This window comes from Stenella coeruleoalba (assembly GCF_951394435.1).
Source record: "Stenella coeruleoalba genome assembly, chromosome: 16".
Classification (NCBI taxonomy): Eukaryota; Metazoa; Chordata; class Mammalia; order Artiodactyla; family Delphinidae; genus Stenella; species Stenella coeruleoalba.
This window is the reverse complement of record NC_137162.1, coordinates 17,115,276-17,139,229: the sequence shown is the minus strand read 5'-3', so window position 1 is coordinate 17,139,229 and position 23,954 is coordinate 17,115,276. Positions and strand designations below refer to the sequence as shown.

General features: G+C 45.7%; 1 protein-coding gene across 25 annotated transcripts in view; it reads left to right on the top strand.

Annotated features, from left to right (window-relative positions):
* The window catches only part of TCF7L2 (transcription factor 7 like 2), a gene marked incomplete at its 3' end in the record, with an annotated part of 196,867 nt that overhangs the window by 84,746 nt on the left and 88,167 nt on the right, over positions 1-23,954 (top strand). The window lies entirely within an intron of this gene.

Sequence of the window (23,954 nt, the reverse complement as noted above, 5' to 3'; positions counted from 1 at the left end):
AATCCTACCCCTAAAGTAGGTGACATTAATTATTAACTGTAGCTTTCCTCATTCATCAAATTTATGTTCATTGTAGACACTTTGGAAAAGAGCCCCTAACCTTACCACTCAGAGATTATGTTACGAATTGTTTGCTATATTTGGTATATTTCCTTCTAGACTTTTTCTGCTGAGTGTATTAATATTTGTTTTTAACATTCTTGAGCTCATGGTAGTGCTTAATGTTTTCAGCCTTGTATTTATTTAAAATAAAAATCGCTGTAGTGAATAAGCACTTCTCCATGTCATTAAAATTCTTAAGGATTTTTAATAAGCACATAATAGCCCATACTATGATCATACCCCAATTTACTTAATCAGTGCCGTATTGTTGGGTCTTTAGGGTATCTCCTTTTGTTTCTGCTACTCTAAATAATCCTGCGAGGGACATCTTTGTGTGCTCCCTCCTCACCCCCACCCCCATCCTGTATTATTTCCTTACGATAGATTACTAGGAGGAAAGGTAAAAGAGAACAAAATTTTAAAACAGTTTCTTGATACATAACCACAAATATCTTCCTGCTAGGCCTCAGTTTTTATAACTATCAGCAGTGTGTGACAGTTAGCCTTACCATGATCAGAATGATTCTATTGTCTCTGGGGAATTAAACAAAAGAAAAAGTTCAGGCTTCCCTGGAAGGATATGCCCTTACTCCATGTTGCTCCAGAAAAGAGACCCAACCAGCCCGATCCAAGTCACCCTTCCTAAGGCCTTTCACCTTCCAAACAGGCAAACAAAATGATTGCTTCTTCTATGGTTATAGCAGGTTTGAAAGCCAGCTCCTGTTACCATGGTTGTACAGAATGATGTGTATTCATTTTAGATACAGTGTACCTCTTTAGATACATTTTATTAGCCCCCCTGAATATATGCAGCCCGTTTAGGGCTATTCTTTGGAGGTCTTGGAGTATAGTTTTAGAACTCCAAAGAACTGTAGAGTTGTTTGACGTCTTAGTATCTCTTCTTTTAATAGCATGTTATTGGGCAAAGATCTTATTTATTTGATGCTGTGTATGAGCTTGTTAAGAATACGATCCTGGATTATGTTTCTGGGAAAACATACCTGCTTTTCAAAAACGCCATTTCTTGCTGTGCTTAAGATCAGTCCACACAGGGAGCGTGGGGAAGGCTGGCAGCTTCAGATCCGTTTCGACCATTTCCAAATGCTGTGCCTGCGCTCGGGCGCAAAAATCTCTGGCAGCTCTGGGCTAGCGTTTCCCGACATTTGTGTCACTGAGTGTTAATAAGGTTACTAGGAAAAGGGTTCCCTCCTAAAGAGGTTTAGGGAAGCTCTGGGTTGTGTAGCGTCGGTTTCTTCAGGGTGGGCTCTTGACTCCTCTGGGTGCTTGGAAACTGCAGGAGGAGTCCCCAAGGCCTGCTTGACTAGAGAATTCTTCTTGGCATCTTCAGGGACAAGATCAGTGCGTATTCTGCAAAGTTGCAATACCTGCTCTGTTTACCCAGCGTGGGAGCTTGTTTTAAATGAACATGGATGTACCTCGAGCTCCACTCGTGGATTTGCCCATGTTTATCTTTCCAGGAAATAAAACAAAATTGTTCGCCTGGCAGCAGTGCTGTGCTGCTTGTCCTTTCTTGCCCGGCTGATTCACGCTAGGTATCGGGCTTGCTTCTCCAACCAGATTGTAAGTTTCTTGAAGCCAAGGAGCCCCGTGGTTTTATTTCTTGGCGGGTGGCTTGCTCTCCTCCTACTGGGGTGCTTTGTCAATTAAGCAGAAAACCAATTTCTGGTGAGAGACAGGAGTTGATTCTGTCTGGAACAAGTGTGACTTCATTGTTACCATAGAGAGTTCAGCATCGTCCTGAACAAGAGCTTGTCCACGTGTCTGCTTTCTAACTTGACCATCCACCCTTATACATTCCAGCTCACAGCGGAACCTGTATCGTCACCCCAGTAGCATTTATGTAAATGTGGTTCACACAGAAGCTCCAGAAGGTTGGGCTTGGAGGGTTTCTTTCTCTTTCCAATCTTGTTGAAACCGGCTGTTCTTAGGAATCCTGTTATAGGATGCCTGAGGTTTTTTTTTTAAGGGGTACCCAACTGGGAAATCTAAGATTCGATGATTGGGAAATGGGTATTTTCAACAATGTAGGTAGGGTATGTGCAGTGATTTCCTGATTGGCTTGTTAATGGGTTGCAGGTCAGATTTTTATCTCTTTTAATTAATTAATAGAATTGAACACCTGGATTGCAGAATTGTCCCTTGGAGTATACTTGGGAAATAGGGAGAGAGAGAGAGGGACCGTAGAGGGGTCTGGATGGGAAAGTTCATAGTTATGTCCATTATGCATATAAGGATGTGAAAATCCCTTGGGTGAGCGGAGTTGCTCAGAATTCCATGGGCAGAAATAGCCATTTTCGGACAATTATCCAGATCCTTTCTCCAGCCTGTGCTCTCCCGAGTGCCTGCTTCAGCCTCCATTTGGATGCCAAATAGACATGGGAAAATTGGCTTGTTCAGAATCAAAGCTTTTATTTCCACCCTCTCCACCACCAAGCCTGTCCCTCCCGCTGTTCACTGTCACAGTAAAGATCATCAATATTCACCAGTTGCGTGGGCCCCAAATCTTGGAGTTCATCTTTTTTTTTTTTTTTTTTTTTGCGGTATGTGGACCTCTCACTGTTGTGGCCTCTCCCGTTGCGGAGCACAAGCTCCGGACGCGCAGGCTCAGCGGCCATGGCTCACGGGCCCAGCCGCTCCGCGGCATGTGGGATCTTCCCGGACCCGGGCACGAACCCGTGTCCCCTGCATCGGCAGGCGGACTCTCAACCACTGCACCACCAGGGAGGTCCGGAGTTCATCTTTAGCTCATCTTTTCCTCTCATGCCCCACATTCAATCCACCAGCCTGTCCTGTGGGCTCATAATTCATCCACATAGCATATCAGCTCTGCCTTCAAAATAGCTGTGGATTCAACCAATTTTTACCACCTCTGCCATCACCACTGAAGTCCAGGCTGCCGGCATCTCTCACTGGGGCGTTGCCAGAGCGCCTACCCCATTCTCCCCAGTTCGCACTTTTGTCATTTCCCATTTTCCTCCCTTGGTCCCTACACTTCATTCCTATATTTGAGATGACCTTTTAAGTCTTTAAACAGACCATGTCGCATACTTCTACTGAAAACCTGGAGGATAGATATTGTCCTTTGAAAGAGACACAGAGCAGCTATGAACAGGTACTTAGCTCTGTCACCTGATTGGAAAGTGGGACCTGGAGATTCTCTCAGAATGGAGAGCATACAGGTCGATTGGGCCCAGGACGGGCCGCACTGAGAGTGTCGTGTTGGCTGGAGGGAGGGTGAGCGAGCCCCCGTCCATCAGTCCTTTGCTAGTGCAGCAGGATGTGGTCGATGTCTGGGCCACCTCCCACTGCATCACACCCGAGCCCCTCCCATGTCCGCATGTGTGCAGTCTCTGCAGCCATAGCCTGTCTGCAATGAGAAGCTCGTGAGGAACTCTGGCAGGCATGATGCAATCTGTTTTCCAGCCAGAGCCTGCGTAGCGAGTGGATCCGGGCCGTGATTCAGTGCATCACCGAGACTGCCTAATAGGCTTGAATGAAATGGGCTCACCATTGGCCAAAGTGCAGTAGGGCAAAGGCCTCCTGTTCTTCTTGCTGGAGGGTGCAAGCTGCCTGTTTCTCTCACAAGAACATTGTCTGTGTTGCCCAGGTATCGGGGTGAAGAAAGTAGCAAGTGTTTAAAAAGGCTGAAGAAGGAAGGCAGGCCTGCACCACGAGCCTTGGGACCGAACTGTCCCCGTGGCTCCCAGAGACCACGGGGGTGTGGGGTCCCCATTACTGAGACTTGTCTTTGGACCTGACGTCTGACCCTTCCCCTTTCTAATTCTCCTGCAGTTAGACCTGACTCAGGGATGCACATAAGATTCTGAGAGAAGTGTTTTTACCCAGCCCTTTCGGACTCAAGGGAGAAGCCAACATTGCTGGGTGGAGGGAGAACATAAAAATCTAAAAAAAAAAAAAAAAAAAGTCTCAGTAACAAGAAAGGGGAGCATGGCTGGGAGGAGGGGCTCCTGGGCAAACATTTAGGATGATTCAGCAAAAACTCGGGAGAAAATAGTTTTTTGGGAAGAGATAGCTAGCCCCCCTTCCCCCAAAGCCCATAAATGAAGGAACGTCTGAAACCAAAATTGTACTGATCAAGGCAACAAGACATTGTCAAAGATGGAAGAAATGTGTTTGACCGGGAGAAACCGTTTCCATGGTTACAATACAGCCAAACATCTCTCCTCCATTCTTCCTCAAACCCCTTCCCATCCCATTTCCACAAAGTGCTTGATTGGCATAGTCTTTATTATGCTTTCCTCTTAAATTATCAGGTTGTTTTCAGGAATCAAGAATAACATCTATGTACTGACCTTCCAGTATATGAAACCAAATGTTAACAACGGAGCAGAGTCCACATTTATTTCTACGCCAGTTTTGTGGTGTGTGTGTGTGTGTGTGTGTTTTGCTGCTGCTGACAGCATCCTCTCCCCCTAAATATAGAGAACTACCTTTTCCCTATTCTGGTTGGTCCAGGTAGACATGTGATTGGGCAAGGGGCAGGCATGTGATTTAAGCAAAGATACTTAGGAGCCTTCACTAGGCAGAGAGGGTCTAACTCTGTGGCTCTTTGCAACTCCCTCCAGACACACACACACACACACACACACACACACACACACACAGAATGGAGGGTGCTCATTTGCAGTCGGGGAGTGTCTATATGATACCATTTAATTCTGTGTATTCAGCTCCAGTCCTGTACTATCCAAGGAAGCCAACTAGTCTGAGATGGTTTTCTGTCACTTACGACCAAAGGAGTTCTAGCCAATCATTTTCCAAGTCTTAGGCTTATAAGAAATGTTTCCTGTTTCAGTTTTTTCAAACATACTGGAGCGAGAACTGATTTTTCTGCTACTATGTAAATAGGGACCCCCGTGAAGGAAACACACTTGCCTTCTTTAAGACTGGGTTGATTCGTGCTGCTCCGAGGGAGACATACCATATACAATTTCTCCCACCAACAATTTCTAGAGAGAGACTTGTGTGAAAAAAAAGGCAAAAAAAGGCAGTTTCCACGGTTTGCTCCCGTGGTCATGGGGAATTTTGAAAATGAACTTGAGGCATTTTCATGAAATTCCTGATTTCATATTTTTAGTTTCACAGAGTTTTCTCTTCTGGCTTCTACTTAACATAGTCATCTTTGCCCTAAAGTGCTCTTATTTCTGTTATTTGGGATAATTAAGGAACACCCAGTTAATGAATAGTACTAATAAGCATGGCCCTTTTTGTTGAAAAATGTGATCTTAACCCACATAAATAAGGAGGTACCAGTGGTCTCCTCTATGTATTAACACTCACTCATATTATTTTAGAAGCACTGCTTTCTTATCATGGATAATTACCGGCAAACTGAGCATACAGGTGTTTATTTCTGCTTGATATATTGATTATTACAACTTTACTATTTGATGAAGGTTCTATCCATTTTCCTATAAAACACACACGCACCAGGGGAGGATCCTGCAACTCCAAAACACCAAAAAACTGTTGTTGCAGGGGCTGTGAGCAGAGTGCAGTGTATGTACCTAGACTGAGGCTAGGTAGTACCTGTTTGGAGCATTGTGTTGAGAGAGATTCTGAGGCCTTATATATCATGGCTCCAAGGGAAAGGAGGCACTGATGGATTAATATCTGGGTGAAGGAAGATGGAGTGAGGGACGTCGGTGTCACAAATGTCATTTCTGCTTTGGGGGGAAAGTGTCAGAAATTGAGCCTTCTACTGGGTCTATCAGAGCCCATTCAAATGTCCATTATGATGGACACTCTTATGACTCACCATTTAAAAATTTTTTCCAAACGAAGCGATGGGAAAGAGCAACATTTTTTTATCTGAACCAGGGATGAGAAAATGAGCCTCAGCTTTGGAGCTGGCCTGTGGCTCAGCCGCCTTGATTTATTTTACTTAGTTCCTCCCACGGCCAGGAGCTCTCCTTGCCCTCCAGGACCAATAGGTCTTGCAGGACATGATGTGGACCACGTGTGATGTGCAGACCAGCCCACTTTTTGTGCATCACACCTGCAAGTGTTGGCAGCGTACACAGATTTCTGACAGTTACTAAAATATGGACTTCAGGGATGAAGCCCACATTTCTTCTTTCTTCCCACCCTACAATTAAAAGTTGCCCTATTAAAAAAATCAAGATGTGTCTAAAGAGGGTGATAACTTTAATGCTATTTAAACTTTTATTTTAGAAGGGAGGCCTTTTTTTTTTTAAATGAACCAACTCGTTGTTTATTTAGTTTGTTTTTGGTACCTACCTGTGATAACTTTTATCCCGATTTATTCTTTGCTCTATGAGTCCAGGCCTGATGTGAGTCGCAAGCACAGTTCTCTTGCCAACAATCCCGTGGTTAAGCTTTAGAACATGATTTGAAAAGTATAAGCCGCTGAGAGGCAATAAAGACATATGCTGAGCCAGTGCGTGTTTGGACATCTGTGTGGAATAAGTGAGTGGGCAGAGAGGGCGTGTGTCAAGGAGAGGGAGGGCGGGCCATTGGCGTGGGGAAGTGGCCGGGGGTTCCAGCAGTGGCCAGCGCCGCATCCAGAGGCCAGCAGGGGTGGCTTTGGCCAGATGTTCCGGTGTCTGGATGCCTGTGTGAATTTCCTCCCAAGTTTTCAGTTGGCAACGTGGGATCGATCTGCTGGATCTGGAGCCAAGGGTGGGGATTGTCCGGATCCTGTTAGGTGCAGGGCTGTGATACCAGAGGTCAGAACCGAAGCCAAGGGAAGGGGCTTGGGGAACTTTTCCTCAAGCACTGTCCTGGGGCCTCACTTCCAACAGAATTGCACATGATAGACCAGAGACTTGTTCTCTTTCGTGCTCACTCTCCTGTTCCTGATTTTTGTTTAAATCTCACAGTTGATCATGGATTGGCATGTTGAAAGGGAACTGGGGGGTTCTCTTGGTCTAAAGGCCTCATGGTGATAATTAAGAAATGGGTGCATTGACAAATGGAGAGATGTACTTAAGATCATGATAACGCTGGAGGTTTATTGAGCACTTACTAGGTCCAGTAACTTTATTGTTCCAGTAATTTACTACTTTTACTAATTTCCGTTCTAAGTAATTTGTATGATTGTCATGTTGAATTGGCATAACACCCTATGAGCTAACAATTGTTATGATACCATTTTATAGATGAGGAAACTGAGACTCATGGAGGGTGGGGTGATGATCTGCCCAGGGTCACACAGGTGGTGAGTGGCCAGCTGGAATTTGGATGCGGGGAGTCTGACTCCAGCACTGGGGCTCTCACCTATAGGTGTTACTTTTGCTTCCGTAGGGAGGAAGCACATAGCCAGGCCGGTGCTGACCTGGCCGCTTCAGGAAACTTGGAGGCATGTTGTGCCTTTGAGATGCTGTTTATTCCTGTTGGGGAAACAAGGCTTTGTGGGTTTTTAGGAGGACAAGTTATGAACTCGTGGCAAAAGAAAGGAGCCAACAAAAGGAGAGTTGCATCAAGTTGAGCCCTCCATTCATTCAAATTATACCTCCCTTCATGCAGTACAGGTGTGTGTCTGCAAACTTGTGGGTGAATTATCAGATCTATTTGGTATGTTACATGGGATGGAAGGCTTTAGTGAGTATTTTTCTCAGGTTATCAACCATTCACTCTTTCATGGTGTAAAAGGATAATACAACAAATACAGTCATGTACCTGCCACCTACGGTAACAATTATTAATCTTCTCTCTTGTGTTTTAAAAGAACCAAAGCAAATCTGTGTTCCCCTCCCTAGTCCATAATCTTCCCTCCAGATACATAACTACGATTGTTATAATTTGGTGTCTTCCCAGTCCAGGTTTTTACAGTTTTGTGCACATACATATGTGGATTAAAATGTATTACAATTAATGTTAGTGGTTTTTAAATTTTAGGTAAGTGGTTTCATATTTCATAGTATTCTCTAGCTTGATTCTCTTATTCAGCATTGTGTATGAATTTTACCCTTGTTGTACATTTAAATCTGATTCACCCATTTTAATTGCTATGTACTATTCCTTAGTATGGACATACCACCGTTTTCCCATTTCTGTATCGATAGTTATTTGGATTGCATACAAGTTTTTAAGATTACAAATTATGCTGCAGTAACCGTTCTTGGATAGGTAGGTGTATGTTGGCACGTGTTTCTCTGAGGTTCATACCATATAGAATCATTGGTAGGACATAAGATGCTAATATTCAGTCATAGTTCACATGATATCCGTCATCACACTCTGTGCAATGATTGGATCAATTAGTACTTGCATCACGAGTATGCAGCATAAACACTTTCTTTCCCCACATCTCACCAACACTTGTCAGACTTACAATTTTTGCCCAATCTGATTAGCGTGCAGTGACATCTTATCGTGTTTTCATTTGCATTTCTTTGACTCCTGAGGTTGACAATCTTGTCATTGTTTATTTTCTCCTCTGTGGCTTGCCTGGTTTACTCCTCTGCTCATTATAAAGAATCAGATAGTTTTTCCTTATTGATTTATAAGTTGGAGATTTGTGTTGGAAATATAGTCAGCGCTTCATATCCATGGGGTCTGCATCTGTGAATTCAGCCAACTATGGATTGAAAATACTTGGGGGGAAGAAATCCAGAAAGTTCCAAAAAGCAAAACTTAAATTTACTGGTGCCAGCAGCTATTTACATAGCATCTACTTTGTATTAGGTGGTATAAATAATCTAGAGATGATTTAAAGTATAGGGAGGATGTGTGTAGGTTACATGCAAATACTGCACCATTTCGCATAAGGGATTTGAGCACCCATCCACGTGTGCTTGGGGGTGCGAGGGGGTGTCCTGGAACCAATGCCCCATGAATACCAAGGGATGACTGTACTTTCTCCCGGTTTGTGATGTTTTAAAACTTTGCTTGGATATTTTTTTTTTGGTGGTACGCGGGCCTCTCACTGTTGTGGCCTCTCCCGTTGCGGAGCACAGGCTCCGGATGCGCAGGCTCAGCGGCCATGGCTCACGGGCCCAGCCGCTCCGCGGCATGTGGGATCTTCCCGGATCGGGGCACGAACCCTCGTCCCCTGCATCGGCAAGCGGACCCTCAACCACTGCGCCACCGGGGAAGCCCTTGGATGGGTTTTTAAATAATAAAGTTTTACATTTTAATACCTTCAAATTTGTCACCCTTTTCCCCTGTGCTTTCATTTTGTACCTACTTTAAGTAGCTCCGAATCTGCAAGTAGTTGGTGTAGGGACTGTGATTTTGTTTGGGTGTCTGCTATCTAATAGTCACATGTAAGGAGATTACTTTTCTTTGGTAGGAATCTAAGTCAGAGGATTGGTTTTTTTTTTTTTTTTTAAACTAGAATTTAAATATGATTAAAACAACTCACTTGGAGCAAGGTGCAGAAACTGTGGACCAGACCTGTATCTGGAAAATAAGGAAGTACGAAGGTAATAAATAACCCTTGGTCATATACTGATGAGGTGCCGGTGCCCAGCTCTGGACAGAAGCTTTCTCATTTTACCTCATCAATCTTTCCAGCAGCCCTTCTTGAAGTAGGTGATTTTATCCCCACTTAAAGATAAAAAACCCAAGCTTAAAGAAGTTAAATTTATGAGGTAAGTGGCAGAGCCAACATTCAAATCCAGATCTTTCTGACCACAAAGCTTGTGTGCTTAATATTACACCCCATTGCCTTCTTGAAAGTTACTTGGAATTTGTTTGAGTTCCAACCTCTTTATAGGTTATTTTCTATTTGAATCTAATTGTAAAGAAAGAGGGGGTGAGGGTGGAAGACAGGAAGGAAAAGGGGAAGGTTTTGAGATTCAATAATAGAAACGAAACCCATCACTAGGAGGGCAGTTCAAAAGGAAGAGTTCCATGTTTCACAGACTAAAACGTTAAAAGCCCAGATCATTGCATCATGCAGGTCTGATGCTGAGTAATCGCCCTCCTCTGTATGATTGTGAGGGTGGAGGCAAGAAGTCTGGGAAGCTGTTTTTGCCTAAGGAGTTACATTCCAGGGGACTCCGAGGATTTAGGTAACCGCAAAAGCCATTTATTTCGAGTACACTGAGATTTCTACCACTTTGATCCCTAATCCATAGCATAATTAATAAATGAAATGTGCTGTAGTACGGGTTTTTTACAAAGTGTACTTTTAAAATGGCTTTTGGTCTGACATGATTCATTTACCACTCGGAAAAGCATTGTCACTTCAGATGGGCAGGCCGGGGAGGACGCCTAGTTGAGGGCTGTTTCCCAGGACTTGGTCCCTGTGTTGGGCTCTGCCGAGCAGGCCCTTCCGATACCCCCTGACTCTTCCTCCTCCAGGAAGTGGGGGGAAGTGAGGAAGCCAGTATGCAAATGTCATCTGGTCTAAGTGTGTCTAAAGACCACAGACCTCCTAACCAAGGAAGATCTTTTTTGTCTTTGCCCCTTTATATCAGTCGAGGAAAGCTACTAATAATAATTAGGATGATTACTGATTGCTCAAACTGAAAAACCAGACATTTGCCTTTTCCTCCCCGCTGCCCCTTTTCCTTCTCTCTCTCACAACCTCCAACAAATATTTAGTGATTACGCGTAAGGAGACAGGCTAGGAATATATCAATGGGCAAGAAAATATTCTTGTTCTTATGGAGCTTCTATTCTATAGGCAGGATGGATGGGGAGGGCATACAGACCCAAACCAGTAAATAAATGATATGAAAAAGATGAAATAATATAATAAGAACAATATTTTGAGCATTTATATTATGCGCCAGATTCTCCATGTATTACTTCGATCCTTAACAACCATTTGGAGAGTACAGAGGTATTATTATTATCATCAGTCATTATATGCCCATTTTACAGATGAGGAAACTGAAGCCCATAAAGGAAGGAAGTGGCTTCTTCATAGTTAGAAAGTCAGACCTTTGCAGTATTAGTTTGGTCAGTGGCCAAGATCTTATTCACTGTGCTCTCCTTCCAGCTGAGAATGAGCAAGGTCATTTAAGATCGTGGTAGGAGCCACAGAGAAGATAAAGCAGGACAGGGGGACAGAGAAGCACCATGGGCTGGGGGCTGTTTTAGATGGGGTGGTCACGGAGGGCTCCCCAAGAAGACAGTGCCCCAGCTGAGATCGGAACAGTGCGAGGTTCCAGAGCTGTGATGCTCACCCAGCGGGGCAAATGGAACCTTCTGGCAAGGAGTTAATGCCTTGCCTGGACCGGAGGCTGGTTCATTAGGGCCTTGAAAGCGGGGAGAACTGGGGACTGTAAATGTTACAATCTTACCTTTGGCCCTTAGGGATTCTGCCTTTCAACCTTGGCTCAGGAATAACCTACGACTGCCCAACAGGGCTTCCTTTTAGGAAATGGGAGAGAATACATTCAGATATACCATAAAAGTATCACCATTTATTTCAGTGTCTGATGACCTGAGCTTGGGGACGCTGAGGAGACCGTGAAAGGGTCTGAAGACGCCCTTTAGAGCAGAGGTGAAAAGGGGCTGGGGCATCCTCAGTTCTAAACAAAGAATCGCAATGGGAAGGTAGAGAAACGCTCTTTTTGGAGAGGGTGAGAAGGAAAAGGATGGTATAGATGGTTAGTTGGAAAATGTGGTTTTTATACAGAGTTTGTGTGGGGTGCCTGAGGATCGAGTGCGATATGGACTTCACCGTGGACTTCACTCTGGGACAGCTGGCAGCCCCAGCCTGATCCTTTGGCTTCCTGGTCGGCTTGTGAAAAGAGGGGGCTATGTCTCTTAACTGGAGCAATCTAGGAGGACTGATGGAAGTTGGCTCCATGTGACTTTCAAGTTCTCAAGTATCCTGTTCCTTGTAAAAGTTTCAGGTTTTGGGTCTGGGACTGCACGCGTGCGTGCGTGCGTGCGTGCGTGTGTGTGGTACCCTAATGGAAAGAGATGGGCTTGGGTTAGTGGGAAAGAGAGAGACCTCCAGGCGCAGAGTGACAGGATTTGATATGACGCAGCAGGAGAGCTTTGCTGCCTTTATTCCATAGTAAATCCTTATACAATGCTGTATGCTGTGGGATTCCATCGCTGCTGCACAGGGTGTGATTTGGTTCATGCCCACTCCGCGAACAGGAAATGGTCGCTGCTGTATGTGCTCTTCGTGCAGATAAAGTGTCAGGAGCGGGGCCCCAGAGTAACACTTGTGCAGCCCCCCTACTCACACAGGCTAGTGTGGGGTAGTCGTTGGAGCATGGGAAGGACTGGGGAGGTAGGACGGGGAGGGAGCTTTGGGGCTGGAATTGTACAATTAGTCAGGCAGGGGCATTGGTTGGGAGGAAAATATTGATGTACCCTTTTTGTTTTTGAACCTGAAGTTTGGGTTTTTCAGACGTATCTGTGGATTTTTATATGTTTTCCAAGCACCAGAGCTTGGATGTTAGGTCACCGTAGCTATCCACTCCTATGGACACATTTCAGTGGAATATTTTCAGGACTCCGTAAAAACACGAGGCTTTCAAGGCTGGGCGACGGTGTTTGGGTCCCCCCCCCCCCCCCCCCCCCACACACACACTTTGGCAAAACCATGCAAACGTTGGTATTCAAAAATATTTTGTTACTTTTCTTGGCAACATGTCCCAAGAAGGAATTGCAACACAGCCTCCAAGTTAGGAGGCAACTTTCTGGGGAAAAGGCGGGGGTGGGGAGGTTTGGAGTTTGAATCAAAAACAGACACCAAAGCTTTAATAAAATAAATGAAGCAGAGCCCTTTCAGCTCACAGTGGACCGTATTGGTGCAGGTCAGGCAGCCTAGTGGAAATTGACAGGCTGAGAACTGGGACATAAACAAAAATGTCAGTCCCTGGGAGTCTTGTTCACTGGACAATGTCTCAATTGTTTCCTTGGTTTTCAAGGCAGCAGGGGAGAGTGGAATATTAACTGTTTACTGCCCAAGGCTGGCTGGGAAATTGCTTTGAGAAGGAAGAATAAAAAAGAAAATCGCACTTTTATTTAGAAACTATTAAAGATGTCAGTAAGTGTCAGGAAAAGTGTGGCTTGTTTCTTAATCGTTTGCCATTCAAGTCCATATTCCTGGGTACAGTTTGTGTGTGTGTTTGTGTGAGAGAGAGAGAGAGAGAGAGAGGAGAGGGAGAGAGAGAGGGACGGAGAGGCAGAGAGAAGGGAGAGCAGGGTGTTTCCTTTTAAATTTCAATGTTAGCCTTGCATATTGTCAGCTTTTAAAGATAGCTACCCTGTAAGTTATCTGCCCCCAGTGGATATGACAGCGGGGTTAGGGAAGGAAGCAGGATTTCTGATAACAATTTGAATTTTAGCTTTCAGCTGATATCCTATTAGTGTCTGTTCCTCTTAAAAATGCCTCGATGGAATAAAAATCAAGTGGTTAGAATTTTATCTTAAAAATGCCTTGATGGAATAAAAATCAAGTGATTAGAATTTTATAAAAGAAAACGTATTCTACTATCCATAAAAATTCACTTCGTGATGAAGAAAGGGGGAAAAGTAACTATATCTTAGAGGGAGAAATGGGTACAAAAGAAGTCCAGAATTGTGTTCCCACTTGAATTCAGTTGATTAGAGAAACAAATAGCAAAGCCTGGTATCAGCCTTTACCTGGGCAAAGTTCAAAACTCAACTGGTAATTATGTCCTTAGAAGCTTTAAAAGGACTGTGTTGTTATAGAAGCAAAGACCCAGCTCACGTTTTCGGGACAGAAGGCACTGGGGTTGTTTGTTAGATAAACTTGTTTTAATAAATAGGGGTCAAGGGAGAGGTTCATGTTCTTGGAAGACTCGGATTCTGACTCCCTGATAAGTAGAAGTGGTTGCCATTCTCTCCTTTTTAACTTTTAAGCCAGAGGTTTGCAGCAGCTAAACTCAGCTCTGGCTCCCGCTTCCTGTCAGACAGGAAATCACTTCCTTAGCCAAAATTACAAGCTGTGGCAAAACTCCCTGGCCACACCGAAAAGAGCCTGTTTTTCCCAGAAGACTGTGTTTCTAGATGCGGAAGCATAAATTGGTACACCATGTGATCGTGGCGTGCCCAAAATACCTAGGGGAGAGGGTGCTGGCAGGAGGGTGCCTCCCCAAGGGCGAGGGCACCACTGGGAACCGGTGGGCTTTGCTGCCCTGATTGGAGCGAGGGGGCGGTAAGGGGTGGCCGGCTGCCGGATGAAGAGGAGTTTGTAGCTGCCATGGGGAGCCCTGGCCTCACTGAGCCGCATCAAAGTTCATGTCTGGGAGAGATCTCACATTGTTCACTTGGGAGCCGTGAGGTCTTAAGGGTGGGAGTCAAGTAAGCTGTTTGATAATGTCACAGATTCAGGAGGTCTTGGGAATCCATTGTCAAGCTCTGTGTGTATACTTACCCTCTTTCCCCTTTATCTATTATTCAGGGAGCTAAGGACACCCTCCTTCCAGGTAAGTTAAGTTCTCAAGAAGTTTAAACTTCTCTCACGAGGCAGCTTAGTGATGTTTGGGGTTACTGGCTGGCATGTCCCCCAGTTGCTGGATGGGGGGTTTGCGTTTCTCGGTCACTTCACAGAGAGCACAGGGATGATGACAGTTCCACCTGCCCCTCCTGGATGGAGTGTGTGCCGAGGCCCAGTGTCTTTACCTGGGATGCTGACTAGGATAAACTGCCGCTTTTCAGACCTATTTCCTTAATTTAAGGGATGGGCATAACCTCTCCAATGACTTGTAAAACTTAAGTCTTCAGTTTTCCCTTATGTCTAGGTATTCATGAGCATGTTTGTAATAATCATTGCAGGCACTAATTTGACACATTCGAATCATAAGTATTTCCTGTGGTCTTCTCTGGACAAGACTTTGGAGGAAAGAAAAGACAGTGTCACCTAGGAAATTTGTTCTTCCATTGAGATGAAAGGGCAGTGAATTAAGTGTCTGCCTTTTCTCCCTTTCCCCCGCTCTGACAGTTATCGATTCTCCCCTGGAACCATATAGTCTATATTCTGATCTTTTTCCTGACAAAGGGAATTCCCAGTTTGTCAGCTGGTGGCCACACCAGCAGGTTAAGAGTTAAAAGTTGGCACTACCTGCCCTCTTGAGAGTATGGGTGTTTTCAGTCTCTTCCTACGCAAGAGCTAGAAGATGTTTCTAAAAGAATCTCTGGTGACTTAGAGGTAAAGGGAGCTTTGGAAGCATGACATGAAGAAATAGGAGGAAAGGGGCAAATACCGTCTTTTCTACATCTGTTTATTCTTGTTGTTAACAAAGGATAGGAGACTCCTCTTAGAAAACTTCTGCTGGGGTTGGGGGAGGGCATGGAGAGGGAAAGGTTAAACTTACACCATGGCTGAAAGAGTTTGGACATACTGTTCAGTAGAAATGTTATTCCTGTGGAAGAAATGAATTCTATGAAGATGACTGAGCGTCAGCCATCCAGTGAGTCCTTCATTGCCTCTTCCATGGCTAAACTCGGAGGCACCTTCAGGAGGCCCTCCTCGGACCCCCATGTTCTCTGCCCAACCTCTGCTCACTCTTGCCGCGCCATCTTGGAAGTGGCTGCCTCACGCTGAGACTGGAAGCACCTCAGTGCCCAGTTAGTTCTTAACTTCCCATGTGCCCGCAGAACACATCCATGTGAAGCCACGAGAAGGTGGACCGCCCCGCATTTCCCTGAAAGCCTGGGTAAAACCCGGTAGGAATATAAGTCAACAGTTTCCTGATGTTAGGGGTGTCTTTTACTGCCTTTGGTCACATTTCTTTGTTGTGTGTTTCTTGCGTGTTTCTTGTACGGCCCTAGCGCTTTTTTTTTTTCCCTTTTTTGTTTCCCTCCCCTTTTGGGCAGGAGGGGTGTGTGGCCAGTGAGGGGATAACAGATAATAGTGAAGTTTAGTCTTTCCAGACCAGATTATTTCATTTACGCCAACTAGGTAAAACATCAACCCAGTTAAGGGCCCATTAGATATTTCAATAGCAACTGAGTGGTCTAAGCTGGGGAAGGGGTTGAAGCAAGACAGGAGGTCAGGACTTTGTGGTCTGTTACAATCCCCTGGGGTCTTGGGCCTGAGGGACACTCTGGGGTCTTAATAAATAAATGAGGGTTTCATTTTGAACTCTTTACTACCAAAGATTGACTAATAAATTGGGTTTGATGCTTTTCCTTAAATATTAACAACAGAGGTAGGGGGAGGGGGGATGAATGTGTGTGTTTATAGACACACATATACCATGAATAATCAGGGGGGACTGTGCATAAAATTTCTCATCTTTCTCATTTTACATTAGGGAAGACAATGCACTGAATGAACTCTGGACCTGGGAACTTTGCATTCTAGCCTTCTCTCCCCTACTTGACCACAGAGCTCACAGTTAGGACAGTGTTTCTGTTATGAAGTCCCACACTTCCTGTCATCTCTCTGGGGATAGCCTTCCTAAGCCCAGCTTTAGGAAATAGCTCAACTTCAAGAAATAGCTCTTAGCTCATGAAACAATCCAACAATCCCCCCTTCACACACACACACACACACACACACACACACACTGTCTACATGTCTTCTGTTCTTAGTGCAATAATATTTGGAGATGTGAATTTGACCTTAGAGAGAAACACTCTCTGATGATAGGCTAATGCTTGTATTTACTAATAAACTTCCCCTTTGACAGTCATTGGCTTCGGGGCCCCAAACCAAACTCTTAGGCTGCTTTTATGATGGGCCAAAAACATACTCCTTGTTTCCTCCCAGTTTCTTAAACAATGAAGCAGTGACATTTTACAGAGCCGTCTGTATTGGTGAATGGGCCGAGATGGCCTGAGATACGGCCCTGCTCTGGCTGGAGGGAGCGATGAGGGCCGGGGAGAGAGTGGAGGAGGTGGGAGCCTCAGTGGACCCTGGGTGGACCCAGGAAGGAGTGTGGGCTCTGTGAGCTGAAGGAAACGACACCAGACAGTATTTTGATTCTATTACCTGAAGCTGTTGGATTGAATCTACTACCCCTGCCTCCCAGCCCTCCCTCTCCTCCGGTCTGGCTTCTCTTAAGACCCCTCAATTGGGTGATTCTGAGCCTCTCCCAAGGAGCCAGAGGCTGGAGAAAGAAAAAGGGGCCAAGAAAAGAGCCATGAAAGAGTTTTTATTTAGCAAAAAGGGGAATGTGCCGAGAGATGTGGTCAATATTAAACCACAGGGCCAAGCGCAGGAAGATTAGGCAGAGCAGGAGAAGGGTGTGTGTGTGAGAGGCCGTGTCCGTGCACGCTCATCGATGTGTGTGCCTGCAAGTACAAGTGTGTTATATGTGTTCTGTTGGATGGGTGGATTGTGTGTCATCAGGCAGGTTTAAGGAAGTTCCTAAAAGGCTGTGGGGTTCCTGAAATAGACAAGTCTAGGGGACTCCTGGGAGGAAGGAAGAGGGGGGAGTACATTGCTACTTGGAGACTCTTAAGGACTGGCTGGGTCTGGCTGGGCCTCCACCATCTTGCTTTTTATCTCCTGAATGTTTCCTTTGTGATGTTTACCAGGCTTCCAATCGGGCATCAGGCTTTTCTTGCTTGAGATTTTTATTCTTTGACTCAGCTGCAGAGACCCTTGTACCTTTAAGGTTAGGCTTCTCCTGGATGGAAGCGAGGACCCCGGCCAGGGCAGGCTGCAAATGGTGGCCGCAGAGGTATTTCCTAGCTGGTTCCAGGCTTTGCAGGAGGTTGGTGAACATTTAGATGGGGGTAGTCCGTTCACATCTGCTTTTATTTTTCCCATTTCTGCAGGCCAGACTGAAAACTTAATAAATTGTATGAAACCTAAGTAAGCATGGATGTTAGAGAACATTAAATAAATTACATAAGTATGCCTACCTGTAACACTTTTATAAGGTAAATGCACATGGGTTCTTTTGCCATAAATGTGCACACGGACCAAGGTTTATTCTAAAGCCCCCTTGTTTCAGCCCTGCCGCTGGTGAAGGTACTACTGTTCCCCAGCTCCTTCCTTCTTTCCCTGGCAGCGCCGCAGCTGGGCTTGGAAAATGCGATAATGATGCCGTAAGTACCCAGCGCAAAAGTTGTTTTTTGTTCCAAAACATTGCCAGTTCACGGCATGTAAAACTACCACGGATGCCTCAGCCAGTTTTTCTTTTTCCCCAAATAAGGCAAGCATTAATGAAGCAGCCGAGGGCCTGGGAAAATATTCTGTCATTCCTTCAAGTGAAATCTCGCCCCCTCTCTAGGCAGGCTCATAGATTTTCAGCTGAAGTATAAATAAGTGTCTCGCCAGAATGTGTTGAGTAGTGGGCCGTGCGATTGAACTTGTTTACTGCTATTGTTACCGCTAATCACCGTTCATCTAAATAATGCTCTGCCTTCATGTTTCCCCACGTACGCATCCAGTGGCAAGAAGGCTTTGAGTCAATGATGCCCAGGTTGTCCCACTCTCCAGAGAGAAAAGTAAGTGTAGCCAGGTTCCCTGACCTGCCTCTCATCGAATTTAGAAGCCAGGAAGTTGGGTCAGGCAGGGCTCCAGCTCCCAGAGGCTGCGTTCTCTTCGGTACCACCTACTCCTTCTGGAACCCAGAGTAAGGCAGGTTGTTAGTGTGGCCAGTGTGAGGGCTGTTTACCAGGCCGGCAATCTCATGGGTTGGCAGAAGGCCTGTTTTGAATGTGGGGAAAGTAGCCTCTTGTTTAGAAGTATGGAATGTAATATCCAGACATTTGGGAAACATTTCGGGCGGGGTCAAGGGCAGAGACGAGAAGGCGTCCGTCCATAGATCCATTCATGTAAGTGGAAACTTTATCCCAAATACTCAGGTGTGCAAAGTAAAGGACACACGGATTCATTGATTCGTTCATTCATTCATTATCTCAAGGGAGCCATTTGGGACCATCCTGTACTTTTCGCCTAGTGCATTGCAAAAAGTACTTCCTGCCTCCAAACCCGCGCAGTATCTGGCTCCCGCTGCCCGGCCTCTCCACCTGCAGTTACGTCATCTTCGTCTTAGTATGCAGCCTCAGCTTACTCGTCTGTAAAGAAGGGGGATGAGCATGGCTTCTGAAGGGGCAGGGCTGTGGAGCCTAGCGGTTAAGAGCACTGGCTTTGGAGATGGACGCCCTTTGGTTTTCACCCTGACCCGCGGGCTCCTCACTCTGTCGGCTTGGGAAGTTACCAATCTGTGTCCTTATCAGTAAAGTGAGGAAAATAATAACTGTCTCCCTCTCGGATTGTCGTCAGGAATGAGAGGTGTTGTGAGTCAGGGGGTCTGGTAGAGAAACGGCTTTTCAAACAGGATATGTTGCTTTGCCCAATGTTTAGGAGGGGGGTGCTGCTAATACTTGGAGGGCTTTGCAGATAAGTCTTTTGCGTCAAAATAAAGCTATGTCAGTTCTTATTATTTGGTTTGTGTCTGTGTGTGAAGGCAAGAACCTGCCAGAGAAATGCATGACGATGACTATTGGCAGTACCGTGTTTTCTAAACCGCATACACCAACAGTTGTAAGATACGCCTTTAATCTAATAACACATTTTCAGGGAGTAAAGAAACACTCCTGTGTTACATTTCTGTACCTATCACATGCATCTAAATTTCAGAAATGTCAACATGGAGGAACAATGCGAATCTTAGGATGGAGAAGCTATGCCTGTGTTCGTTTATAATTTGAATGAAGGCTGGGCAGTTTGGAACTCTAAATTTCAAAAGAATGCTACGTAAGAAACTTCCAGACCCACTTCCAATCATGTAAAGGTGTAGGATTTGTATGGACCAGGTTTTTTGTTTTGTTTTGTTTTAATTAAATAATTAATTAATTATTTTTGGCAGTGTTGGGTCTTCGTTGCTGTGTACGGGCTTTCTCTAGTTGTGGTGAGCAGGGGCTACTCATTGCAGTGGCTTCTCTTGTCGTGAAGCAGGGGCTCTAGGCCCACAGGCTTCATTAGTTGTAGCTCGCGGGCTCTAGGGCGCACGGGCTTAGTTGCTCCGCGGCATGTGGGAATCTTCCTGGACCAGGGCTCCAACCCGTGTTCCCTGCATTGGCAGGTGGATTCTCAACCACTGCGCCACCAGGGAAGCCCCTGTGGATCAAGTTTTTAAGCTGCGCTGAAAGAATAAAAGCAAATCAGAGTCTTGAGACAGGATCAGCCAAAGATCAGCACTTAGATCACGTGGACCAATTTTACAGGATTCTGTTAATGAAGATTCTGCAATTCCAAGTTTTCACCTTGTTTTTGACCATTAAAGGGAGGTGCTAGTGTTGAAGATGATGAATCTGGGCTGCTGTGCAAAGCTTGCTTCTCCATCAGCACACCATTGAAAATATGTCCACATTCCAAGCTCTCCTTAGCCCGTCTCCCCATTGGAAGGGTTGGGCTAAAGCAGCAATGGGAACAATGATTACAGACGCTTCATCAGAAGGCGATATTTGAGGATTTAATGTATTACCGTTCTTCTGTATTCTCTCGGGAAGAATGGGCACCTCGCGTTAACCTTACTGTAAATGTGATGCATTTGAACGTACAGTGGAAGAACGGCCCAAAGAGTATGTGTTTCTGCCACGAGCGGTTTTGAATAAATCAACATAATAGCCCACAGTTATTAACATACTATGTCAATTGGACAGTGATGTATACTTTGAGGACCTTGAACTAAATCTACCAGTGAAGAGCCTGTAGGATGAGCTCCAGAAGGACTGGAGTCCTGGGTGTTGAGGTTGTCATACAAAGAAATGAACTGCAGACCAGTGGCAGGAAGAATCTTCTGGTGCTACTCAGCCCAAAGTAAATTTTCAAACGCTTGGACTGCAGCGCAGAATTGACTGATGTCAGATTAACTGGATCTGGACTTCTAAATGTGGGTCAGTTTGGGTTGGAAGTGATTTTATTATCCACAAACCTCTATGTACCCCCCACCCCCCTCCGAAATACTTAGCCATAATTTTTCTCTGTTGCCAAGCTCCTCTGGTGAAGCTTCTGAGAGGCAATCTATTTTTCTGTTAGATTTCATAAGTAGTGCTAGACTTTTGATGTAATTATGTTTAGATTTCACAGAAACTTTCAATGTGTTGAAAATTAAATTCCAGGCCAGAAGGGAATGAGGCCTGGGCTCAGACCCAGGGAGACTGAGTCCTTTGTTACTCCTGTCAGAAACTTGCCGTGTGACCCTGGGCAAGTCATGGCATGTTTTATTTCATAGATTTTAAAAAAGATAATAGGGGTTATGTATGATTGGGTTTTTTTGGGGTCCTTTATAGCTTGGAAACTTAGTGATTCAATGATCTCTACCTCTGCTGTGACTGTAAAATGGAAAATAGAGTCAGTGGACAGAGCCTTATAACCTTGGAGGGCTAGGATTCTCCTCAACTTGTTCTTCGCTCTTTCATCTCTGGGTACCCTTTAAAACCCTGTAACTGGGGGCTTCCCTGGTGGCGCAGTGGTTGAGAGTCCGCCTGCCGATGCAGGGGACACGGGTTCGTGCCCCGGTCCGGGAAGATCCCACATGCCGCGGAGCGGCTGGGCCCGTGAGCCATGGCCGCTGAGCCTGCACGTCCGGAGCCTGTGTTCCGCAACGGGAGAGGTCGCAGAACCTCTAACTGGGGACATGTGTTCCTCCATGGCATTTGGTATAACTTTATGGACTTCAGTTAAACTCTGAAGTCCCTTTTAGAAAGTTAGTATTTTGTTAAGTCTTAAGTGCCTTATTAAACCTGCTGAGGAGATAACAGTCCTGGGAGACCATTTATGACATGTGAGAACAGTGTAGACTTAACTCCCCTTTAAAAAAAAATGACTCATGAAGCTTATACCAACTTCCCATTTTGAGCAAAATATGACGATTTTTTGTGTACAAGGTTTTCACGGCCCCTCTTTTCTGTACACTCTTGCGCACTGTTGACAGTGAACAAGATTATTTATTTGGGTAAAAATGGGCCCACCTGGATGGTGATGACCCAGAAGCCCTTGTGAGTGGTCCAGGATGCTTGGAAAGCGGGGAGCATGTGGGCTTGGGGAACAGAGCCTGCAGTTCGGTTCCTGTGAGTCTTGCGGGGTTTATTTTAAGGCTACACAGGAGAATCGGGAAGAAGAGATGCTGCTGAAGTGGTTTGGCCTCCTGGAGACACGGACAGGAATTCAACAGCTGGAGAGGGGCCGCTGGCCGTTGGTCCTGGGACTGGGGGACTGCTTCCAACCCCAGGCTGCTGGAGGGACGGCAGGGCAGGAGTTGCTCCACGCGGAGATGTTACTTAGCCCTGGGCCTGTCTCCTCTCATCTTTGTGTATCATCTCTTAACCCTTCCCAGTCTGCAGGCCACTTTCTCTCTGCACCCTCATGCTCTCTGCCTGAGTCCCCTGTTCTCCTCACTTCCACACTCACGTTCCACCTTGGCCCTTTCAACTCATGGACTTCTTCTCTATGTCCCAGTTTATTCTGAGTTCCCGATTAGGTACACCAAAACCCTAAAAAACCAAGAGGGAGAATTTGGTTCCCTACCCCTTGTTTGGCTGGTGTGTCTGTGCCTGTTGATGGCCACTGTCCAGCCTTGGCCGTCCTTGGGTGACATGCTGTCTCCAGTCCAGTTATCAGAGAGGGGCTTGCACATGGTGGGATGAAGCCCAGGGTGGGGTGGACCTCCTCAGGGGCGGATGGTGGGTGTGGTGGGCACGATGGTGTGTCTAGCTCAGAGGGAGAAGTGTGTCTGTAACGGGAGCCTGTTTCTTTCTGCCGGACTAAGTCACGGAAGCCTTCCGGGAGTATGTGCTGGGGCCGTGCGAACAACCGCAAACACTCGGACGTTATTCAGAAATGGAATTGGGACGTGTCTAAAGAAGTAGACCCATCTGGTCTTCTGCTTGTTGGGGGACTGCGTATACGCTGGGTGCTTAGTGTGTTCACTCAGGGCATTCAAACACTTTGTTCACTCAAACACTGGTGGAGCCTTTTGTGCTGGGGAGCTCCACTTGCTAATTTCCAACTCTAGGTTCTAAACACTAATTCTACAGATATCTTCCTTGTCTTTTAATATTCACTTCCACAATGTAGAAGTCCTGTGTTCCATCACATCTAGTAACAGAACGGTGCTGTGTGGGGTGTGTGAGGTGGACCACACACACACACACACACACACACACGCACACACACACACACGCACACACACACACAGACCTGGAGAAGTCCAAGTTTGATCATTTTGGTGCTTACTTGGGGGAAGGGGCCTTCTGTGTTTGCTGGTTTCTTGTTTGAGTACGCACATATGTATTTTGGAGACAACCTCTGAAAACTCTAAGGGCAAACTAAGGGCCTCACCAAATGCCCTGGGGTCCTGTTTAGGGCGTAGGATTTTAGTAGGAGTGGTGGGTTGGGATGGTGTAGTGGAATGGACCGGCCAAGGCTCTGGAGCTAGATGGGCTGGCCAAGGTGTTGGGCACCATTCCTTATTACCTGTGTGTTAGAGCAAAGTTACCTAATCTGGAATGCCCTCCCCCTTTGTATAGAACATTAAAAAACCCCACAAAACTCCTTTAATGGAATTCTGTAGTGACAGGTATCAGAAACCCAACCGGAACAAGTTTAAAAAAGGAAAAGGGGAGTTCTTTGATTCCCATAACTAACTTTTGGGAATGGCAGAGGTAGGGCTTGCTAAAGGGATAACTGAAATGCTGTCCCACGAGGGCACATCGGCCCTTTGAGTGTGTCCTCTCTATGTTGTCTTCGTTTCCTCCTACTGCAGAGCTTTGGTGGGAAGTCCTGGAGGATGGGTAGTGTCACAGGCTTTCATTGGTGGGATTCTTGCCCCAGTTTGGACCAATCAGTGAGGCTGGGAAGGGGGGATCAAGTAAGAAGATGGAAGCTCCCATTGGGTCACATGACTGGCTGGTGTTAGGGTGATTCCCTGGGGGAATTAGCTGGAGTCAGTCTGAAAAAATTAATTAGGGGCTTCCCTGGTGGCGCCGTGGTTGAGAAT